We start from the raw sequence: 20,525 nt of genomic DNA, 5'->3' as shown, positions 1-20,525 counted from the left end.
AGTCTATAGCAAAGGCTTCCATAATTCACCACATTACACCAGCCTTTGTGCTACATAACCAGCATTACATCTATGCACTCCTAATTCCTAAATATACTTACTAGTCACATCAACATGTAAATACACTGTTAAGTCTCTAAGCTCTTAGTAGGAAGTAAGACAGGAATGAGAAAAAGCCAGCTTCGAATACCTTACCCAAGGGAGACCTTGCATATTCAGCAATAAACCTCACCAACCTCGAATCCCCTGGTCGAACAGATTGCTCAGCCGCAACACGCACATCTGCATCCCATCGTTCCCTTCCGCGCTCAAAACCATCATCTCGACCTACACTCTGAGCTCACCGATTGCGCTCTCGAACTGCATTCACTACCAAAAGCAGAGCAGCGATCACTCCAACACAGAAGAAAAAAAACAGAGCCAGAGCATAAGCAGACATCAGGGGGTGCGGCACCGAGATCAGATCACGAAGAGGAGATCACAACGTTAGGTCATACCTTGTCGTGGTACGGGACCGAGTCCTCATCGACGTCGACCACATCTAGAGCGGTGGCGGAGCCGATGTACGTGACCCTATACATTCCGCTGGCGCTGCGAGCGGCGAGGAGGCTCCTGGTGCCCTCAGCCGCGACACGGTGGAGCGAGAGGAAGGATCCGTCACCGGCAGCATCGGCGTCAGAGGTGGGGTCCATGTGGAAGACATATGTGACGCCGGCGAGGGCAGGGCCGAGCTCTGCAGCGGGGTCGGAGAGGTCGACAATGATGTGGGAAATGGACGCGGTCAGTTAGCCGGCACAGGGGGGAGGGATCGAGCACAACAACGATGAACCAACGATCGAAGGCGGCAAGCGCACAGTGTGAGGAGGATACTACAAGCTATCTACCATGCTCACGAATTGCATCTCAGATCGAAATCAGAATCATATTTGAGAGACGTAGAGGAATTCCTGCCGCACCTCTATCCCCTCTGTTCTCCAAGTGTCAGCATAGTCGTTCAAATCCTAGCCAAAACTATAGATAGAAATAGCTTACAACGTTATATATAATGTTACACCCCTTAGCTGGCCCAGTTTGGGCTTGCAAACCACTCGGGGATGTTCTTGGGCGTAGTGGACCTTGGCCTTCTATGGACTTCCTCTCCCACCTCGCCCCTGTATTCAACATGAGTTGCTTTAGTGGTTTCAGCATCAACGTGTCGAATCTTGTCTTGTGCAGCACCATCAGGAGTGCTCACATACCCGCTCCGATGAGAAACAGCTTGCCCCCAAGCTGTGGAACGAGGAAATTGCTCATAAAGTGACTCGAGGTCTTTCCAAGTAGCTTCTGCTGGAGATGACCCACTCCATTGAATACAACATGGAGCTATGGTGCGTTTTCCATGTTGTCAAACGTGTTGTTGTAGAACATACACAGGTACGTGAAGATGGTTTTTGAAGGCAGGTAATTCAGTCTGAACGGTACAACTGGGCAGGACCACCTTTTTGAGCTGAGACACATGGAAAACTGGATGTAGCTATGAAGAGGAAGCTTCAGTTTGTATGCTACTTCTCCTATCTTGCCAATGTTTGTATATGAACCAAAATACATGAATGCCAACTTATGATTAGCTGTGTGAATGATCGAAGATTGAACATAAGGTTGCAGCTTGAGAAACACTTGTTCACCCACCTCAAAGGATCGTTTAGATCTGTTCTTATCATGCAAATGTTTAATTCTTTGTTGAGCTCATAGGAAATGTTGCCTGACAGAAGTTGTCACAACCTCTCAGTGAAACAACCATTGCTGGATGTCAGTAGGCACAATAGTATCACTAGCAGCACTGTCAAAGTGTCTGGGATTGTGTCCTTTAAAAACTTCAAAAGGTGATTTCCCCACAGCCGAATGCCAAATGGTATTGTACCAAAATTCACACATGGATAGCCATTTGCTCCACTTGGAAGGATGAGCACTAATAAAAATCCTGAGGTAGCACTAAATTTTCTCGTTCACTCTTTCAGTTTGTCCATGAGTAGCAGGATGATATGCAGAACTCATATTCAACTATGTACCAGTTCTATGAGTGGGAGTTTGCAAAAATGTGCTAGTGAACATAGAACCTTTGTTAGAAACTATGTATTCAGGCATACCATGCAGTTTATAAACATTATCCAAAAACACTTCAGCCACTCTCTGAGTAGTGAAACGGTGTTTCAAAGGCATAAAGTTCCATACTTAGTGAACTTATCAATGACCACAAAAATGCAATCAAACTGGCAAGAGGAAGGTAATCAAGTGATAAAATCCATGGTGAGAGTATGCCATGCTTTTGTGGTACTCGTAGTGGAGATAAAAGACCACAATACTTAACTCACTCACGTTTAGCTTGTTGATAGACCAACTAAGATTGCACTTTATCTCTGAGGAACTTCTTCATCCCTGTCCATCTGAAGAGAGAATGGATTCTATTGTATGTTACAGGAAATCTAGAATGGCCTCCAAGAGGACTGCCATGAAAGGGAGATAAAATCTTGTTTTGAAGGTTGTCATCATTTCCAATCCAAATACAACCTTTTTATCTAAGCAACCCTTGGATCAACTGAAAATGGGACCTAGCATCTGGTGAAACAACAAGTACTTGTAGAATTTTAGTAGATTTATCATCAGAAGCCTAGCTAGCTAAGATATCATCCATCCACACACGTTGGGCTTTGGAGATATGAAAACATTGATCATTATGTGGCCTTCTAGAAAGAGCATCAACAATAGAATTCTCCACTCCCTTTTTATACGCAATAGAGTAGTTTAGGACCATTAGCTTGGTAAGAGCTTTCTGTTGCCACACAGTATGTAATTTTTGATCTTGCAGATGAACCAAGCTCTTCTGATCAGTTCTAACAGTAAACCGTGGGAACAATAAATAAGGTATCCATTGATCAACAACCAACAAAATAGACAAATACTTCTTTTCATAAACTCACAATGTCGTGTTCTTGGGACCCAATGCTTTACTGACATAAGCCAAAGGATGACCTTCCTGCATGAGAACAGCTCCAATCCCCAATTCACAAGCATCAGTTTCTATAACAAAAGGCTTGTCAAACTGTGGCAAGGCTAGCACTGGTGCTTCTACAAGAGCTTTCTTCAAGGTGCAGAAAGTTGTATTAGTAATTTCAGACCATACAAATGGTACCCCCTTCTTGAGCAACTCAGTCAAGGGCTTGCTGATCATACCATAATGTGTGATGAATTTGCTATAGTATCCACTCAAACCCAAGAAACCCTTGACTTATTTCACATTAGTAGGAGTTGGCCAATTTGCCACTGCCTGGATTTTACTTGAGTGAGTAGCAACTTCTGTAGCACCGATGGTATGTCCCAAGTAACCAATTTGTTCTTGAGCAAAAGCAAACTTAGACAAATTCACTTTCCATTGATCAACTCTGAGAATAGCCAAAACCTCCCTTATGTGAGCCAAGTGTTCCGGATACATTTTGCTAAAGATTAATATATCATCAAAGAAGACCAAAGTGTTTTCTCAGTTAACAGGAGCAAGTGAAGTGTTCATGGCTCCTTGAAATGTTCCAAGGCGACCACTAAGACCAAAAGCTAGGATTGAGAACACATAACGTCCCAAAAGAGTTTCAAATATTGTTTTATATTCTTCACCTTCAGCCAATCTTATCTAATGATAGCTAGCTCTCAAATCTATTTTAGTGAACCAAGAATCTCCAGAAAGTTCATCTAACAATTCATCAATAACACGCACTGGAAATTTCCCTTTAATAGTAGTGGCATTTAACATTCTGTAATCTACTACCAATCTCCATTCGCCTCCTTATTTCTTGACTAGCAACACTAGGGAGGAAAAAGGACTCTTACTGGGCCTTATCATACCAAATTTAAGCAGTTCCTTGATCTATTTTCCAACTCAAATTAAGTTGAGGAGCTATCCTATAAGGTCTCACAGCCACAGGTCTGGCTCATGGAATAAGAGGAATGGTATGATCACAGCTTCTCCTTGGTGGCAGTTCTGTTGGTGCTTCAAACACATCAGCAAATTCCTCTAGCATCACTTGGATGTCTGGTGGAACTGGTGCTTGCTCATCTATGTCCTCAAGGGATATAGAAGCACACACAAAATGAGATTCTTCAGCAGGAACACCATGTAATGTGATGGTATGTCCTTCCTTAGAAAAGGATAACCACTTGTCCACCCAATCAATATACATAGGACTATGGAGTACTAGCCAATCCAGACCCATAATACCATCATAAGTGTGAAGGGGTAACAACTTGAAGTTGGAAGATAACTGATAATTATTGCACTACAAGTGACAATCCACAATCTGATGCTGACACTGTACGGTGGAACCACCAGCAACTGTAACCTTGATGGGCTTCATAGAGATGATACCTGACAGAGTTTCATGCTTCATGTCCAAAAATGAATAAGTGCTACCAAAATATACTAAGAACTGTAGTGTATGTCCTTGCAGCTCAGTTTCTAACTGTAGCACTTGAGCTTATGGTTCTTTCCCCACAGCAGCAGCAGACAACTTAATAGAATGCACTGAGGATTTGGTTTTCTGATCACTTTCAATGTCAGACTCTTCAACATCAGAAGGTTGCAGTTGTTCAATCAACTCCTGCACAAAATGCAACTAGACAGTGGATCTGCAAACATGATCTCTAGACCACCTCTCACCATGAACAAAGCATAAGCCCATAGACTTCTTGTAGTTCCTCAATGCTGACCATTTATCCTCTTGAGAAGTGTTGTTAACTGAATCCACATGTCTTTTTTCCTTTGACTTATGTGGTTTGGAATTTGCAAAAGAATATGCCACACGAGTTTTCCAAGGAAAAAAAAAGAATTAGTTGCTCTCTAAGGTTCACTAAATCCTTTGGCTTCTGCAAGGCCAATGCCATTCTAACACCAGGTTTCAGGCCATCTAAAAACCGAGTGATATAATGCAATGAATTAAGAGTATCTTCATATGTTGTCAATTGGTCATACGACTCAGCATAATGTTCCACATAATCTTCCACTGTATCAGTCTATGCAATTCGAAGAAATTTTCTAACGAGTGTTTGATGTTGATTGCGACCGAAACGTCCTTGCAGAGCTGCACAAAAATCAAACCACCCAGCATTCAGCATCCTTCTCTGCATTGCCCCTAGCCACCGAGCTGCTACTCCTTCAAATTGTGCAATAGCCAAAGATAACTAGCGATTAACTAGTGTATTCCATAGCTTGAACTGGTCCTCACAATGACTTTGCCACAACCTTGGGTTCGAACCATCAAATTTGGGCAGCTCGAGGTGTAGAGAAAATGAAGAATGTTCAGTAGTATCGAAAACTTGAGAATCACGGGGTGGGAAATTTCTGGGGGAAAAGCCGGAATCACGCACATCTCTGAACGGAGGAGGGACATAGATGTTATGTGCCTTCCCCTAGTTGTTGTTGTCGATTCCAAGGGTGTTGGTCGAGGAGGCACCGCGACTGAACCCAACATGGCGCCAGGAACTGTTATCATCAACCTTGGCAGTCGGATATGGGGCTTCAAGCTTGTTGAGATCTGCCCGAAATTGTTCAACGTCGAGGGCCAACTCGCCCCGGATCCCGTCAGCCCAAGCCGTCTTGATAGTGTCGAGGGTGCTGTTGTTGGCCGCCAGCATTTTGCTAATTGATTGGAGAAGGGACTCACCATGAGATCGAAGCTTGTCCTCCATGTTGTTGCTAAACTTGTGATGCAGGATGTCGTACACCGCCCGCCCCTCGACGCTGAGCTCTGTTGGGGAATGTGACAGAAAACAAAAAAATCGGTACTGTGAGCACGCCCAAGATCACTATGGAGACTGCATACAAGGTTCGATCTTTTCGTTACCGACTCGTAGCGCGGTGGACGTAGAGTCGATGACGATCGGCGATGCAGATCCCCGCATCAAGGATCTACAACCTCCCAACTACGAGGATGTACTCAATCGTCTGTCCTCAAACAACCCTCTCGGAGGTGGTTGGACAGTCCCTCGGACGGTCTCTCGGACAACCATTCGAGAAGACCATCGAAAATCGAATGGTCACTCGGACAGCCCCCCTCGAAACTCGGACAATCACTCGGACAGCCCTTCGGGAGGCACTCACGAACTAAGAGCGAAACTATGATCTCTCTATAGAGTTGAACACATACGGTTTCATCTATCCGACAGGGCTTCGCCGTCCAAAAATAGTTCGTGTCGGAACCCAGACAACCTTTCGGCTCTACGAAACTATTTTGCTCGGAGGGAGAGAGAATTCCAGATCATCCATGGCATGTGTATGTCATAAAGAGTGAGTGTGGAGAGCTCCTCTCCAACTCTCTTTATAGGAGAGAGGAGGTGGTGGTGGCTCAAAATATCAGCCTAGAAAAGGGGTCCCATCATTCCATCTCATCCCTAGATCTTTTGGGAAGATTCCCTTTACATATTTTGTGGAAGGTCAACTTCCAACCATAACCATAAATGCATTTTCACTATTCAAGAACCAATTTTTCATGACCGATAAATCCAAAAATATTTTTATGGGTCCTAGAATAATTCTAGTACCGACTAAAACAATTCTGGACATGTTCTAAAACATTTTTAGATCAATGATTTTCATCTGTGAAAAGCAACCAAAGCGGTTCCGGCAGTGCGGAACATTTCCGGTTTTTGTCTCTGAAAAATCTGAGAAGTTACCAACGTAATTCTGGTACCCTCCAATAATTTCCACGCATGTGCCACAACCAATTTGACTTAATGTTTTACTCTGAAATAACTTTTTGGTTTTACCAAAACTCTTCCGGTGTTCTCTCTCTAGAACTCTTCCGTTGTCCGTGAAACTTTTCTGGTGATTTTCTCTCACACTCCCTATCTAGTATTCAGAGGATAGATGACCCTTAAGCATGTGACCCTATAGGTTTGGTGAAGTATAGACATGAGCGGAACACTTTCCGATCAACGATCAACATCGGAGACGTGGACACGCATATTGACCCCTATACCCACACAAATAAATATTCGAGTGAACCATTAGTTTGTCGTGTGATATTCCTATTGCTTTGCAATATGATACAAATACCCGAGTTGAGACTTGTCGGCATCCCCATGGATCAACAACTTGTCCATTATGCAAATTAGCTCGTTACCGGTTTTGTTCTCTTTTCCCGTTTCCGTGTTTCAAGATCCCTATGATCAAATCACATTGTGCATGTCCAGACGATGATGGATACCGAAACACCAAGAGGGCCCAAGAATATATCTGCATCGTCGGAGGAGCAAATCCCAATCTTGAGCTACCAAGTTACTTTTCATACTTTTTCATGAACCCGTAAGCAGCCGTAATAGCCACCCTGTTACACATGATGTTTAAAAAACCCCAAAGTTCATGAAGCAAGTACGAAGGAACTCGATACTCTCATGGTCTAAGGAATTATGCAAACAACTTTCTTTGTGTTATTAACCATTAACTTGTGACGGATGTATCTCATAGCATAACATCAATAAGGTCAATTCAACACAAGTGTTCTACTAACATTGTGCCCTCAAAGTTGCCGACATAATCATGCCCATGATCAGGAAAACAGAACCATCATGCAACTCTTGAGCTAGTCTTAGAGGCCTCACTAGGAATACATTTTACCGTTTATTATTCCACATGTGCATATGAGTCTTCCTTCGGGCCTCGTGGTTATTGTAGACTCGAGAACCATAGAAGTTGTGGCATGGAACATAAACATAATTATGAACATGGAGATAAACAATAACATTTATTATTACCTATGGGGCATATCTCCTACAGACTCCCACTTGCACTAGAGTCAATAATCTAGTCAATGCTAATGCACTTTACAACTATGGCATGCCGGTGTAACAAATGCTTTGCTTGTGGTATAGCGTGATGTCCAGCGGATGTGAAAACTTCCGTTCCATGTGTATCTTCGCATCTCGTCGCGTTTTCATGCTTTCAAAAAATTCATATTTTGTATGGACTTTTGCTTTGTATGTATGTGAATTACTGGTCGAATCTTGATTCCTCGGACTAAGCTATGGTGCAACTATGTGCAATAGTGTCCCATTAACCAAAGCCATCTTGGAATCATACTAAGTTCATGAATGAACTATATGATTCAACATCTTCTTTGTCGCTTCTAAAGCGTCAACATACTTAACCTTTGTTATAGGATTCGCCATAGTAACATGTTTTGAACAATTCAAACTTACTGTGCCACCGTAATGTGTATTACACAAAACCTTAACTTGAATCAAAAATCACATGGATCATTGATGAAGATTGTATCGATATAATTACTTACAACGAGCACTTCATAATCTCAGTTTGAGAGAAAACATGTCATCGGTGCTACTTTTGTACTCAATGATATTTTTTTACTTTTGTCCTATGATCGGTACTTTGATCATTTTGGTATGCGTACTCGCAACAACTTGGCAGTATCAGACATATCTGGTTGTTTTACATACCATGGAATACATGATTAATCCAAACACAAGAGTGTGTGGAATATCCATCATGTATGTTGCTCATCAGTGTTTTGGGACACTAAGCCTTGCAAAACTCTTTCCATGTGACTTCGGCAAGAATCACTCCTTGTTGTTTTTAATGCTAAGTTGTTTTAGCATCTTGTCAATATGTATTTTTGGCTTAGCCTATTGGGCCATTCTATGTCACGGATAATCATGCCTAATGTCAGGGCTACTTAGCCAAGCACTTCATCGAAAAACTATTTTCAATGAAGTCCTAATTCGTGTCAAGAAATTTATATTATTTCCAACTAACAATGTGTCAAGCACACAAATTTTAGAAATATTATTATGCTCCCACTTAGTTTCTTGTAACCACAAGCATCTTAGTTATCCATTGATGAAATCAAACTCCTTTGACTATTTCATCAAAAACGAAGATTCCAACTCCATTATGCTCTCGTGTGTACATTGCTGGATCTCTAAAGTTTGCATACTCACTAGCATCTTCTGGATTGACAAAATTCCTTGGACTGTATCACATGCAAGTCCTAGGTTTCATTTCCATCTCATGGAAATCATTTTTTGCATCCATGTATCATATCTCATGATCGAAATATGTATTAATTGCTAGTTTAACCCGAACCGACTTTAAGCATCGCTAAAGAGAGACAATCTCGCTGTAGTTAATTCTTTGAATTTGTTATAAGTAACAAGTTGAGCTTTATAGATAAAATACATTTATCCGTATCCATTTATAGTTCCATTAGTATTCGTTAGACTCTAACTCTTCCGAAGGGTATATCAAGATTTAATCTTGAATCATTTGTATGGAAACTATCTAAGATTATATTGGCATTTAGCCAATTCCGGAGTCAAGGCCCATCAATGCTTCCTTGTGTATCGTAGGTATATTGTTATCTAACAACAATATCTTGTTTGCGCACCTGGGAGGTTTGCATGAGTTTTGCCTACGTGGTTCAGCTCCAAGTTTGACCTAAGTCCATACATCTTATGTAGAGGCTTCCATATCAGTCGCAAGAGAAAACTTCCCAGGTTCCTTTCCTTCGATCTGATGACGAAGATATTGTTATCTCATTGATTTGCACTGTCCTCCCACTCACCTTTTTGTAAGAACCATTTTCTACAAAATCATACCATTCTTTGTGGCAAACTTTTTTGCCTCGGTATAGTGAGAGAGGAATACCCAATTACTTCGGATAACCTACAAAGTAGCACTTGTATGATTTGGTATAGGTTTGTAAACATTTTACACAAGCCCCATATAACAAATGTTAAGGAAATATATATCATGGTTGGGTGTACCATGCCATGGAGTCATTTCAATAGATCTGATGGTGCTCTTTTCAGTGTAAAAGTCGCAATCTCTAGAGGATTACTTTAAAAGGGATAATGGAAAATTGATTTATGTCATCTTTGATCTCACCATGTCATAAATGGTTTGATTACATCTTCACGGACATTCCACTCACAGTGGTGTTCCCGGAGGTGTAAGTTATGAAACCTTTTTCACCAACTCATCAAACATTCGCAAAACTTGTAACTCAAATTTTCCTTTCCGCGATCCAATTGTAGAAAAATAATTTTCTTGTTACAATAATTTCTACTTCCTTTTTGAAACCTTTTGAACGATTTCAAAAGATCCAAACTTACGTCTCATCAAGTAAATATCCATATATCTTCTTGAGTCATTTCTGAAGATAGATAAATCCACTACTAGCAACAACATTTATCGGACTACACACATCAAAATATATGATCACCAATAAGTTTGTTGCTTGTTCCTTATGGCGAGTGAACGATATTTTAGTCACTTCACTTTTTGGATGAAATTTGCAAGTGTCAGAGGATTCACAATCAAATGACTTCAAGATCCATCATTATGGAATTTCTCCATGCGGGATTCTCCAATATGACCAAATGCAGTGCCATACATATGTGGTATTCTTTTAGTCTTTCGGCATTTAGCGTCATTATTATGGATGTATCATATTACCATCAATATTCATAACATACATCTCATCTTTGATGGAAGCATGGACCTTAGGTTATTCATGATAGTGAACAACAATTGTTCTTTTATGAACAACCATCTTGCAACAAATGTTTTGCAATGGGCTAGAGTGTATAAAACTCTAAAATGAATTATGAAAGAAAACATAGAGCTAATATGTTATTATCAATATTCATAACATACATCTCATTCTTAATGAAGGTATGGCCCTTATGTTATTCATAACATCAAACATTAAAAGTTCTCTTATGAACAACCTTCTTGCAACATACTTTGTGCAGTCGGCTAGAGTGTATTAAACTCTAAGAAGAATTATGAAAGTAAATACAAACAGTAATACAAAGATGGAAGGTATAGTAACTTTTACTATGTTCCCATCGCGTATCTAAACCTCGTTGCCGGCAAGTCTTTTAGGTTGTAATGGTTCTTGCATTGAGTTGCAACAGAATGCAATCGAGCGGGTATTCCTGTGATCAACTTTTAATCACAATACTCAAGAATTACGGACTAACAGTTTAATCACAATTCCCAATAACTATTTATTTTTGACTAGCCTTCCAAACATCAATAACTTGTATGACTTTCATACATGAGCTGGACATTCCAGACTCCTTTCGTATTTGCCTTTGTACTTCTAACAGTTTAACTTTCATACTTTCTCCTACTCTCAGAAGAAGCACCAAATTTAAAGAGTGGCATTTTCCCCGGACTTCCTAGGTGTGTAAGTCACACTAACACCCTTTGAACATTTCCTTTCCATTTCATTTGTTGTTTTATTCACCTTCATCATATGACATGCATTCTGGTGGATCCCTCTCTTATCAGTCAAATTCTTGGTAAACAATTTACTAATACTTTGCAAACAAACATTGCTTTGGGTATCTCATATCTTTTAGCCTTTGTTTGTATCTGAAAATAATTTTCAGTTCCATGAATATCATATAACTATCCCAAACTTGTGAAGTTCGGGTCTTATGGAAGCAAACGTATTACACTTGACCGTAACGGAATTCTAGTTTTTGGATCAACGGATGAGAGTTACATCATCCATAGCACACCAGGAGAATACCGAGATTATGCGATAGGACAAAGTCCTTCTCAACACTCTTGAGGACAATCCTCACATTACGCTACCAATCATAAATATTTAACTATATAAATAACAACTAATTCTAATTTAACAGGAAAGGTGGAAACGCGAGCCATTATTCTATAACTATAATACAAAACACACTTGGACTATGTTCATAATATTTTGCACTAAGTGAATAAACTATTTTATTCTAAATTGTGCTCCCACACAAATTAATATCTCTCATAATTGATTATGAGTGATTCAAGACCCATATTTCAATTCAACGTCATGGTACTAGATGAACTCAAATGGTGTGAACTTCAATCGGTAGGCAAACTTGCCGATCACATCTCTATGTGATTCTTGTTCATCTTTCGATGCGTGTGTTCCGAGCTCAGGACTGTCCTGCCTGAACGTCAATTCATACAAGTGATCTTCCTGCGAGATCTCAACTCACCCGCCTCACAGTTCTCTAATCGTTCACACCCATGGAGATCATGTGGTGCCACGAAGAGATAGGTGCTGCGATGGTGCTACACTTGGGAGAACACTTACTACTTGATATTTAAGTGATAGATCACCCTAATAAAAAGCGACTACCGCGCAATCAAAAGGGTGCATCATAAGTGATAAACATCTGAGGCAATTCAAAATAGCATGATATGGTATATGCCCTTCTGACGGAGAAGTCAAGTATTTTTTCGTCTTCAGCATTAGCTTCGGTGTTCACCTCCGCGAAGATTGCCACCACCTTGTCGATGCATCATATAATATTGCTATCTCCATAGAGGATAAAATAAATGCATTACTTAAGGTTGACACGTAGGTCATTAAGGTGACAATCATATGGCTCCAGCCATTATGCCGAATCATGATACACAGGTCATGTTAATTTACATTTATATAGTCATCTCATACATAATCAAATTGAATATGAGAAGTGTTATACAACATCACATGCACATCTCATGTCATCCTGCAAAACCAAGTTAGACGCAGCCAATCGGTTTATGCAAAATTTTATTTTACGTGGCTTCTAAGGTTTCAACAAAACCACAGCTACCAACGTTTATCATCAAGCATGATTTATTCAAGTTGCTAGATTAACTTTGTGGGGCGTATGAAACACAAGCTAATAAAATCTTGAGCCCCATACTAAAGTTCGTCATACGCATGACTGATGTCTACTACACAACCTTCTTCTTGTAGACTCGTGTTGGGTCTCCAAGCACAGAGTTTTGTACGACAATAGAAAGTTTCCCTCGAGTGGATGACCTGAGGTTTATCAATTCGTGGGAGGCGTAGGATGAAGATGGTCTCTCCAAGCAACCCTGCAATAAAATAACAAAGAGTCTCTTGTGTCCCCAACACACCGAATACAATGGTAAATTGTATATGTGCACTAGTTTGGCGAAGAGATGGTGATACAAGTGTAATAAGGATGGTAGATATAGGTTTTTGTAATCTAAAAATATAAAAAGGCAATATAAAAAATAGTAAACAGCGAGAAAAATGTTGTATAAATTCTTGGAAACAAGGCCCAAGGTCCATACTTTCACTAGTGCAAGTTCTCCCAACAATACTAACATAGTTGAACCCGCAAGTTGATCACCAAAACATACATCAAATGGATCAATATAACATCCCATTGTCACCACATATATCCCATTGCAAGACATACATCAAGTGTTATCAAATCCTTAAAGACTCAATCGGATAAGAAAACTTCAAAGGGAAAACTCAATTCATCACAAGAAGATAGAGAGGGGAAAACTCCATATGATTCATCTATATTAATAAAGCCCGCGATACATCAAGATCGTGCCATCTCAAGAACACGAGGGAGAGAGATTGAACACATATCTACTAGTACATACCCTCAGCCCCGAGGAGGATTACTCACACATTATCATGGTGAGAAAGAGAGATTTTTTGATGGAAAGGTGCAGCCCCGAAGAGATGGAGGCGATGGCGGCCACGGCACCGGCAACAAGCGGCGGCGGTGGCGACGGGCGGCGGCCCCTTTCCCTCCTTCTTGCTTGGTCTTGGTGCTGCAATGGAGGAGCCTCTCCCCTTCTTGGCGGCTGCCAAGGGAGAGGCAAATTCGTGGCTCTTGGTGGCTCTACCAAAATTTGGGATTTTCTCTCCTTATATGTGCCTCTCTGGTGCTCTATGGCCCTCCAATGGATGGACCCTTGATCCAATGGCTGCCAGGCACCTCTAGAATCTTCCTAGAGGCTCCTCACATCCCTTATGAGTCTCCCAAGTTATGGCTTGGCCGAATATACCAGATATGTTAAGAGGTGGACTCAATCACGTCAACTATTCTCGTGATCCCGTAATCAGATATTTTCCTTCAGAAAAACGAGCCTCCATATAGTATAAGAACTCCGTTTTGGGTGAATTTGTAGTCCAGAATCATTGCCATAAAATTCCCCACGCATTCCTAGTTTCAAATTTTTCCAGTTATTGTCGTCGTCGGGGGTCAACTTACGATCTCTAAAAAATCTTTGTGGATAGATTTAAGGAGAGTCGGAGTCCTCCTCCAACAAGGCTCCTTTTGCGGTGTTTTTAACAATTTCTAATTAATTCCTACAAATCAAATTGCGAAACTAGAACTTGTGCAATTTTGCAACCTTTAATAGGTTAGTCCCAAAAAATAATATAAAGTTGTAGTAAAATGATTGTAAGACATCCAAGAATGATAATATAACAACATGGAACAAGAAAAAATTGTAGATACGTTGGAAACGTATCAGCATCCCCAAGCTTAATTCGTGCTCGTCCTCGAGTAGGTAAATGACAAAAACAGAATTTTTGATGTGGAATGTTGCGTAACATGTTCATCAAATTATTTCCTTCTTTGTATAGCATGGACATTTGGACTTGTAAGTGATTCAAAGTAATAGTCTAGTTTTAATATAATGACTTCAATACTCAAGCATGTCAACAAGCAACCATGTCTTTAAAAATATTAACACTAAAGAAAGTTATCCCTACCTCATAATGCTCAATCATTGATCCATTCATGAAACACACTCAAATATTAGCTATGCCCGATGCTCAAGTCCGATCATAGTGTTCCCTAGTTGGTGCTTATAAGAAAAGATGGAGACTCAAAGCAAAAATAAAAATTGCATAAAGTGAACAGATAGGCACTTCGCAGAGGGGAGTAGGGATCTGTAGATGTGCGAGAGCTCAAGATTTAAATTGAGAGAGAAAAATTATTTTGAGTAGCGTGCTTTTCCTGTCAACGAAAACGACAAAGTAGCTTACAATACTTTCCATACTAGATACATTATAGGCGGTTCCCAAACAAAATGGTAAAGTTTTTACTCCTCCTCCACCAATCAATCACACTCCACGGCGAGCCGAAACCACGGGTACTATCGATACCAATAGCATTCCTAGTGGATTTTTGTTTCATTATATTATATTTTATTTTTGAGCATGGAACTATGCATCCCGAATACTAGCCACTTTCTCGTGAATGATAGTGAATCAACACATATCGTGAGAATAACCCACCTAGAATGGAAAAATATTGGATACTCCCCACTGTTTCATGAGCGGTACGAGCACACAATAGACAAAAATTATTTTGAAAATTTAGAGATGGCACATACAAATTTGCTTCGAACGGCATGGAAATACCGCATATAGGTAGGTATGGTGGAATCATGAGGAAAAACTTGGTTTAAGGATTTTGGATGCACAATTAGTATTTCTACTTAGTACAAATGAAGGCTAACATATAGATTGGGAGGCAATCAAACCAAGAAACAAAAATTCACATAACTGAGCATTGAGTCATAACTAACACCGAATAACACACCATAATAGGATTTAACTTCATTGCATAACTATTGACTTGCATGCATGCACAGGGAATCAGAAACCTTAACACCAATATTCCTACTTAATAAATAATTACTCACTAACATGATTCACATATTACTATCATCATGTTTCAAAACTATTACAAAGAATCAAGTTTAATTTGTCCCATGATCTTCATGAAAGTTTTTATTATATCCCTCTTGGATATCTATTACTTTGGGACTAGTTTCATATATTGTTATTGCCCTTTCGACATGATCAAACCAATTTAAAGGAAGTACAAGAGCATAATGATTTCATCCCACAAAAAGATATAAGTGAAGTATTAGAGGAAATGACAAGCTACTCACAAAAGATATAAGTGAAGATCAATGAGTAGGCAAACAATTAAGGTGCTATGTGAGGACTCTATCTCCCTCAAAAAAATATTTTCAGATCTGAGTATTTTATTTAAACAGAAAAGAAAATAAAAATAGCACTCCAAGAATAGGACGCATCATGTGAACGAATACAAATTTAGACTCAACATAGGCTAACCGATAGTTGACGAAGAGAGGTGGGATGCATAGCATCCCCAAGCTTAGATGCTTTATAGTTCTTGAAATAATTACTTGGGGTGCCTTGGGCATCCCCAAGCTTAAGCTTTTGTATATTTTCCAATCCTCTCGTATCCTAGTTTCACCTATTCTCAAAAATTTCATCCACACAAAACTTGAAATGAACTCCTAAGATAGGTTAGTGCACATAACAATAAATCAACTCTTTATGTACTAACAAGACAAGTTGCATAATAATTGCAAACATCATCTACTGTTTACTATCATTTCCACAATTTATATCTATCAATATAGGCTATGGATGTCGGGACCCCGATCCTAAGCCATAGGAATCCAGCCTGTAACACATCGCATCCCTTTGTGGTCTCACGCACGGTTAACTCCACGGCTGCAGCCTTACCTTAGCCGGGACCGTTTGCGTCTTTTGACTCACGTATGCGATAGTGTCGCTAGCAATCCAATGTCAAAGAAGCCGGATCGACATGTCTAGCCATAAACCAAAGTGGCAGTACCGCACAAGGACAGGCATACATGACCCAACAAAGCAGGTGTCGGTCATCAGCGAACGTAGACGAGTCGTAGTAAGCTACAAGGACTCCATTACGTCGCGTGACATTTCCCCAAAGGGGACAGACACAGCAGCTAAGAAGGACACATGCCGGTCAACCAATGTGTCCGGAGCAGTAGCGAACTACCAAGGCTCGTTGGATCACAAAGGGGCATTTCCTTGTAAGGAGTGCTACTAAAGTTCACGACTAGGTATTCGAACCCCATACATATCAAGTAAGACACACGTACGCATGGCATACCGATATGTATAGATACATTGATGGCATCACAACATAACCATAAACATACAAGCTTTATTTAAGAGGCTCGGAAGAGCCACACACATAATATTACACATTAAGGTCTCTCGACCCATAATAGCAGTCATTCAAATACAAGCCAGCGGAAGAGTTATAAACTGTCTGGGTACAGACAGGGCAACTAGAAGGCACATGGCCTGACTATACTACAGGGCCGATGTAGGGCCAGATCGTAGCTGGGACACCAGCTACTCGTCGTCGTCGATGTCTACGAAGAACCCTCCATTAGGGTCATTAGCAACCTCTGCAACATTTATTAAGCAAACATGAGTATGAAGGTACTCAGCAAGACTTTAGGAGAACTAACTACTCATGCAAGGTATCAAAAGGTATTGTGGGGTTTCATGCGGGAAGCCAGCATTTGACTCGTGGCTAGACAACTTGCATTTTTTAAATAATTTTGACAACTTGATTTCTCGCACACGAGTCCACTAACACCACAACAATACACTATCGTGGAATCATTCCGTCTCCGTACGGAAATGCCGTCCACGACACTCACGCTTATCTTGGCAATTTTATGAGTAGCCATTGAAGTTATCTATGAACAACATATGTCTCCAAGTAGTCCATATCCGCGGACGCGGCTATTCGAATAGATCATAACCCTGCAGGGGTGTACTTCGTCACACACGCTCTCGCCACTTATCGCCATGTGCACGTCATGCACCTCGGCAACCTTCAAGCGGAAGCCCAGCGAGGAAGTCGGCCACGACCGTTAACCACGCTAGTACCTAGTCCAGGTTTATCGCCTATCTGAGAGTAACCCGTACGGAAGTCCGGCCGAGGTTTCCGACACGGCCTCAAACGATGTGCGCAGGGTTCCCAAGCCCACCATCCGGGTGCCACTTGGTACACCGTGCCACTGCCTACCGCATCACGGTCCACCTCTCAGGTCAGCACCATGCACGGCCTCCAGCATTACTATAAACACCAGAAACTACTTGCAACTCCTGGACCGAGTACTACGCGATTAATAGGCCGAGCGGGGTCATATTTCAAGGCCTAGCATGTGGTAGTATCTAGTCTTGGATTACATACACGGAACTCAGTTCCTAAGGACGGTTCCAATGAAACAACCCGCCATGTACTCCTACACAGCCTTTCACTGGTACCTTTACCAAATCAAGTTCAACACACAACCTTTGCTGACCGAACACATTCTCACAATTCTGTTCATCTCCCAGATGACAGACCATACACAACTCTAAGCATAGCATGCATAGCAGGATAAGGCACATCATAGCTCAAACAGCTACCAGGTATGCTAGGTTGCAAGGTTCGGCTATTTACTATGACAAGGTTAGGTCATGCAAAGGAAGTGGGTTCAACTAACGTGGCAAAAGCAGTTGAAGCATTTGATCCTAATGCAATAATAAGTGCAGGAGCAAGAACATGGGAATTATCGGGATGATCAAAAGGGTTGCTTGCCTTGTTGCTCAGAGGAGGAACGATATCCGTCAGACGGATATTCGGTGGAATCCGGGGGTGCGGAGCCTACCGAAATGAATGGTAACATTCAATAACAATCATATGCACTCAAAATGATGCATGAGCATGGCATGAGAATGCAAGGTGATAAGTTATTATTTTCAACATGTATTAGGTTTAGAGTTGATTTGAATCACATTCGAATAGCAATTCAAACGGGGTATTCTCGGATACCGGTTTAATTGATTCGACCTGATGCTCAGATCAACTTGATGTTAACATGCATGAAATGTCATGTTATGGTACTGAATTGTAATTAGGACAGTGGTGAACATTGTAAATATAATGAAATTTGAATATTTTTGCAAATTCCATTTAAAAAGTGATTATAAGAATTGAATTATTCCTTATTCCACAATTTAGGGTTCTGTAACTTTTTCAAACATAGTTCAAAATAGCATAATCAGAATCCTTGAATTTTGTTGATACTTTTTCATATATAAATTATTTTCATTGGAGTTACAGATTAATTTCTATGATTTTTACAAGTTTTAGCAAATTCCTGGAATTAGTTTTATACTGGAAATTCTAATTATTGCGTCAGACTGACGTCAGCAGGTCAGCCGACCTGTTCAGGTCAAACCTGACAGGGGGGCCCCACTGGTCAGCCTCTCTGGGACTAATCCCGCGCTGACCAGCCCTAATTGAGGTTTGACTTGGCCTTGGGCCCACTTGTCAGCGAGTGATTAAGTCCTGAGCTGCTGGGTTAGCTTGCCACGTCGACCCCCACCGGAGGGTGGTCGCCGGCGACCAGGCCCCGGCGGAGGGCTCGCCGGAGGCGACCTAAACGGCGCTGCACAGCACCAAAACGCACGCGGTTTGCAGCTACGGCACGCTGGCGAAGTGGCCGATCTGGCAGGGGCATCCGGGGAGGCTAGGTTCACAGGAAGAGGCGCCGGCGACGAGCCGGAGCGGCGGCCAAAGCTCGGCCTTCTATGAGGGACGGCTCTAGGGCACGGGGAGGGCAGCTGGAGGGCTCGACACGCTCCTGGAGGCTCCAGGAGCTCGAATCCTAGCTCGAGCGCGTGGATCGGACATCACAGCGATGGCAACGACATGACCGGCGGCGAGAAGCTCTCGGCCTTGGTGGGGAACTAGGCTACGATGCACGGGAGAGCGTGGGGCGAGAGGGGAAACGACGACGAGCTCACGGCGGTTCCGATGGTGCTGAAGAGGGGCTCGGGGATGCGCCGGAGGAAGCGAATCGACGGGAGAGGTCCGGCGGCCGGAGGTGGAAGACGACGGCGTTGGGGGCGATGCAGAGCTTGGGGAAGCTTCGGCTTCTGTAGAGATGACCAGGGCGACGAGGCGGACCTAACAGGCTACTCGGAGGCGGAATCCCATGGCTAGAGGTGCTGCGGCTCGAGCTCGAGCTCGGCTCCAATGGCGGCAGCAAGGAGGAGGAAGAGATCCGGGAGGAGGGAGAGAGCCGATGCAGGGAATGGATAGGGGAGGCCTCAGGGGGCTTATCCCCGGCCTTGCCAGCGCGAGGCGGCGGCCAGGCTGGCGCACAGGTGCGTGGCCGCGCCGGAGGAGGCGGCGGCCACCTCCTGCTGCCTACTGGCGCGAGGGAGGGGACGAGCGAGGGAGATGGGCCGGGCCAGGCTAGGCGACAAGTAAGGGTTTCCCATTTTTTCTGTTTTTGTTTTTCTGTTTTGCTAACTATTGTTCTGCTAATTATTTCAGCTCCAAAACAAAAGGTAAAAACTATTTTAGACCTCCTGAAATATTGTTATAACATTCCCAACCATTTCCAAAGTTTTCAACATTTTTGGAAATTTATAGATTCTGATTTCAAATTTAAAACTTGAAACGAGTAGCCTTTTGCATTTATTTAAAATGCTTAAAGTGTCAAGAAAATAGTTTTCTCCAATGCTCATTTACTTTCATGATTTATCAGAAAGTTTGAACATTTCTTGAGGCCATTTTGGGTTCATTGATTTTAAACTAGTTTGAGATTTCCTTTAATTGAAATAGTGGCTATGGTTTTGAGTTTTTCCTTTGCCACTTTGTTGTTTTTGTTGAAACTTCTTAGATGCAAATGCAAAGAAGACATGAGCACAAGACTAACTTGCTTAAGGAGGGATGTGAAAACTCACCCCCACTCAAAAGAATCTCGTCCCGAGATTTAGAAGTCATCGGGAATAACGCAGGGTATTCAAGTCGGAGACGATCCTCTC

General features: G+C 41.8%; 1 pseudogene; it reads right to left on the bottom strand.

Annotated features, from left to right (window-relative positions):
• The window catches only part of LOC123405265, a 72,149-nt pseudogene that overhangs the window by 15,934 nt on the left and 35,690 nt on the right, over nucleotides 1–20,525 (bottom strand).

This window comes from Hordeum vulgare, chromosome 6H (assembly GCF_904849725.1).
Source record: "Hordeum vulgare subsp. vulgare chromosome 6H, MorexV3_pseudomolecules_assembly, whole genome shotgun sequence".
Lineage (NCBI taxonomy): Eukaryota > Viridiplantae > Streptophyta > Magnoliopsida > Poales > Poaceae > Hordeum > Hordeum vulgare.
This window is presented reverse-complemented; position numbering and strand designations above follow the sequence as displayed.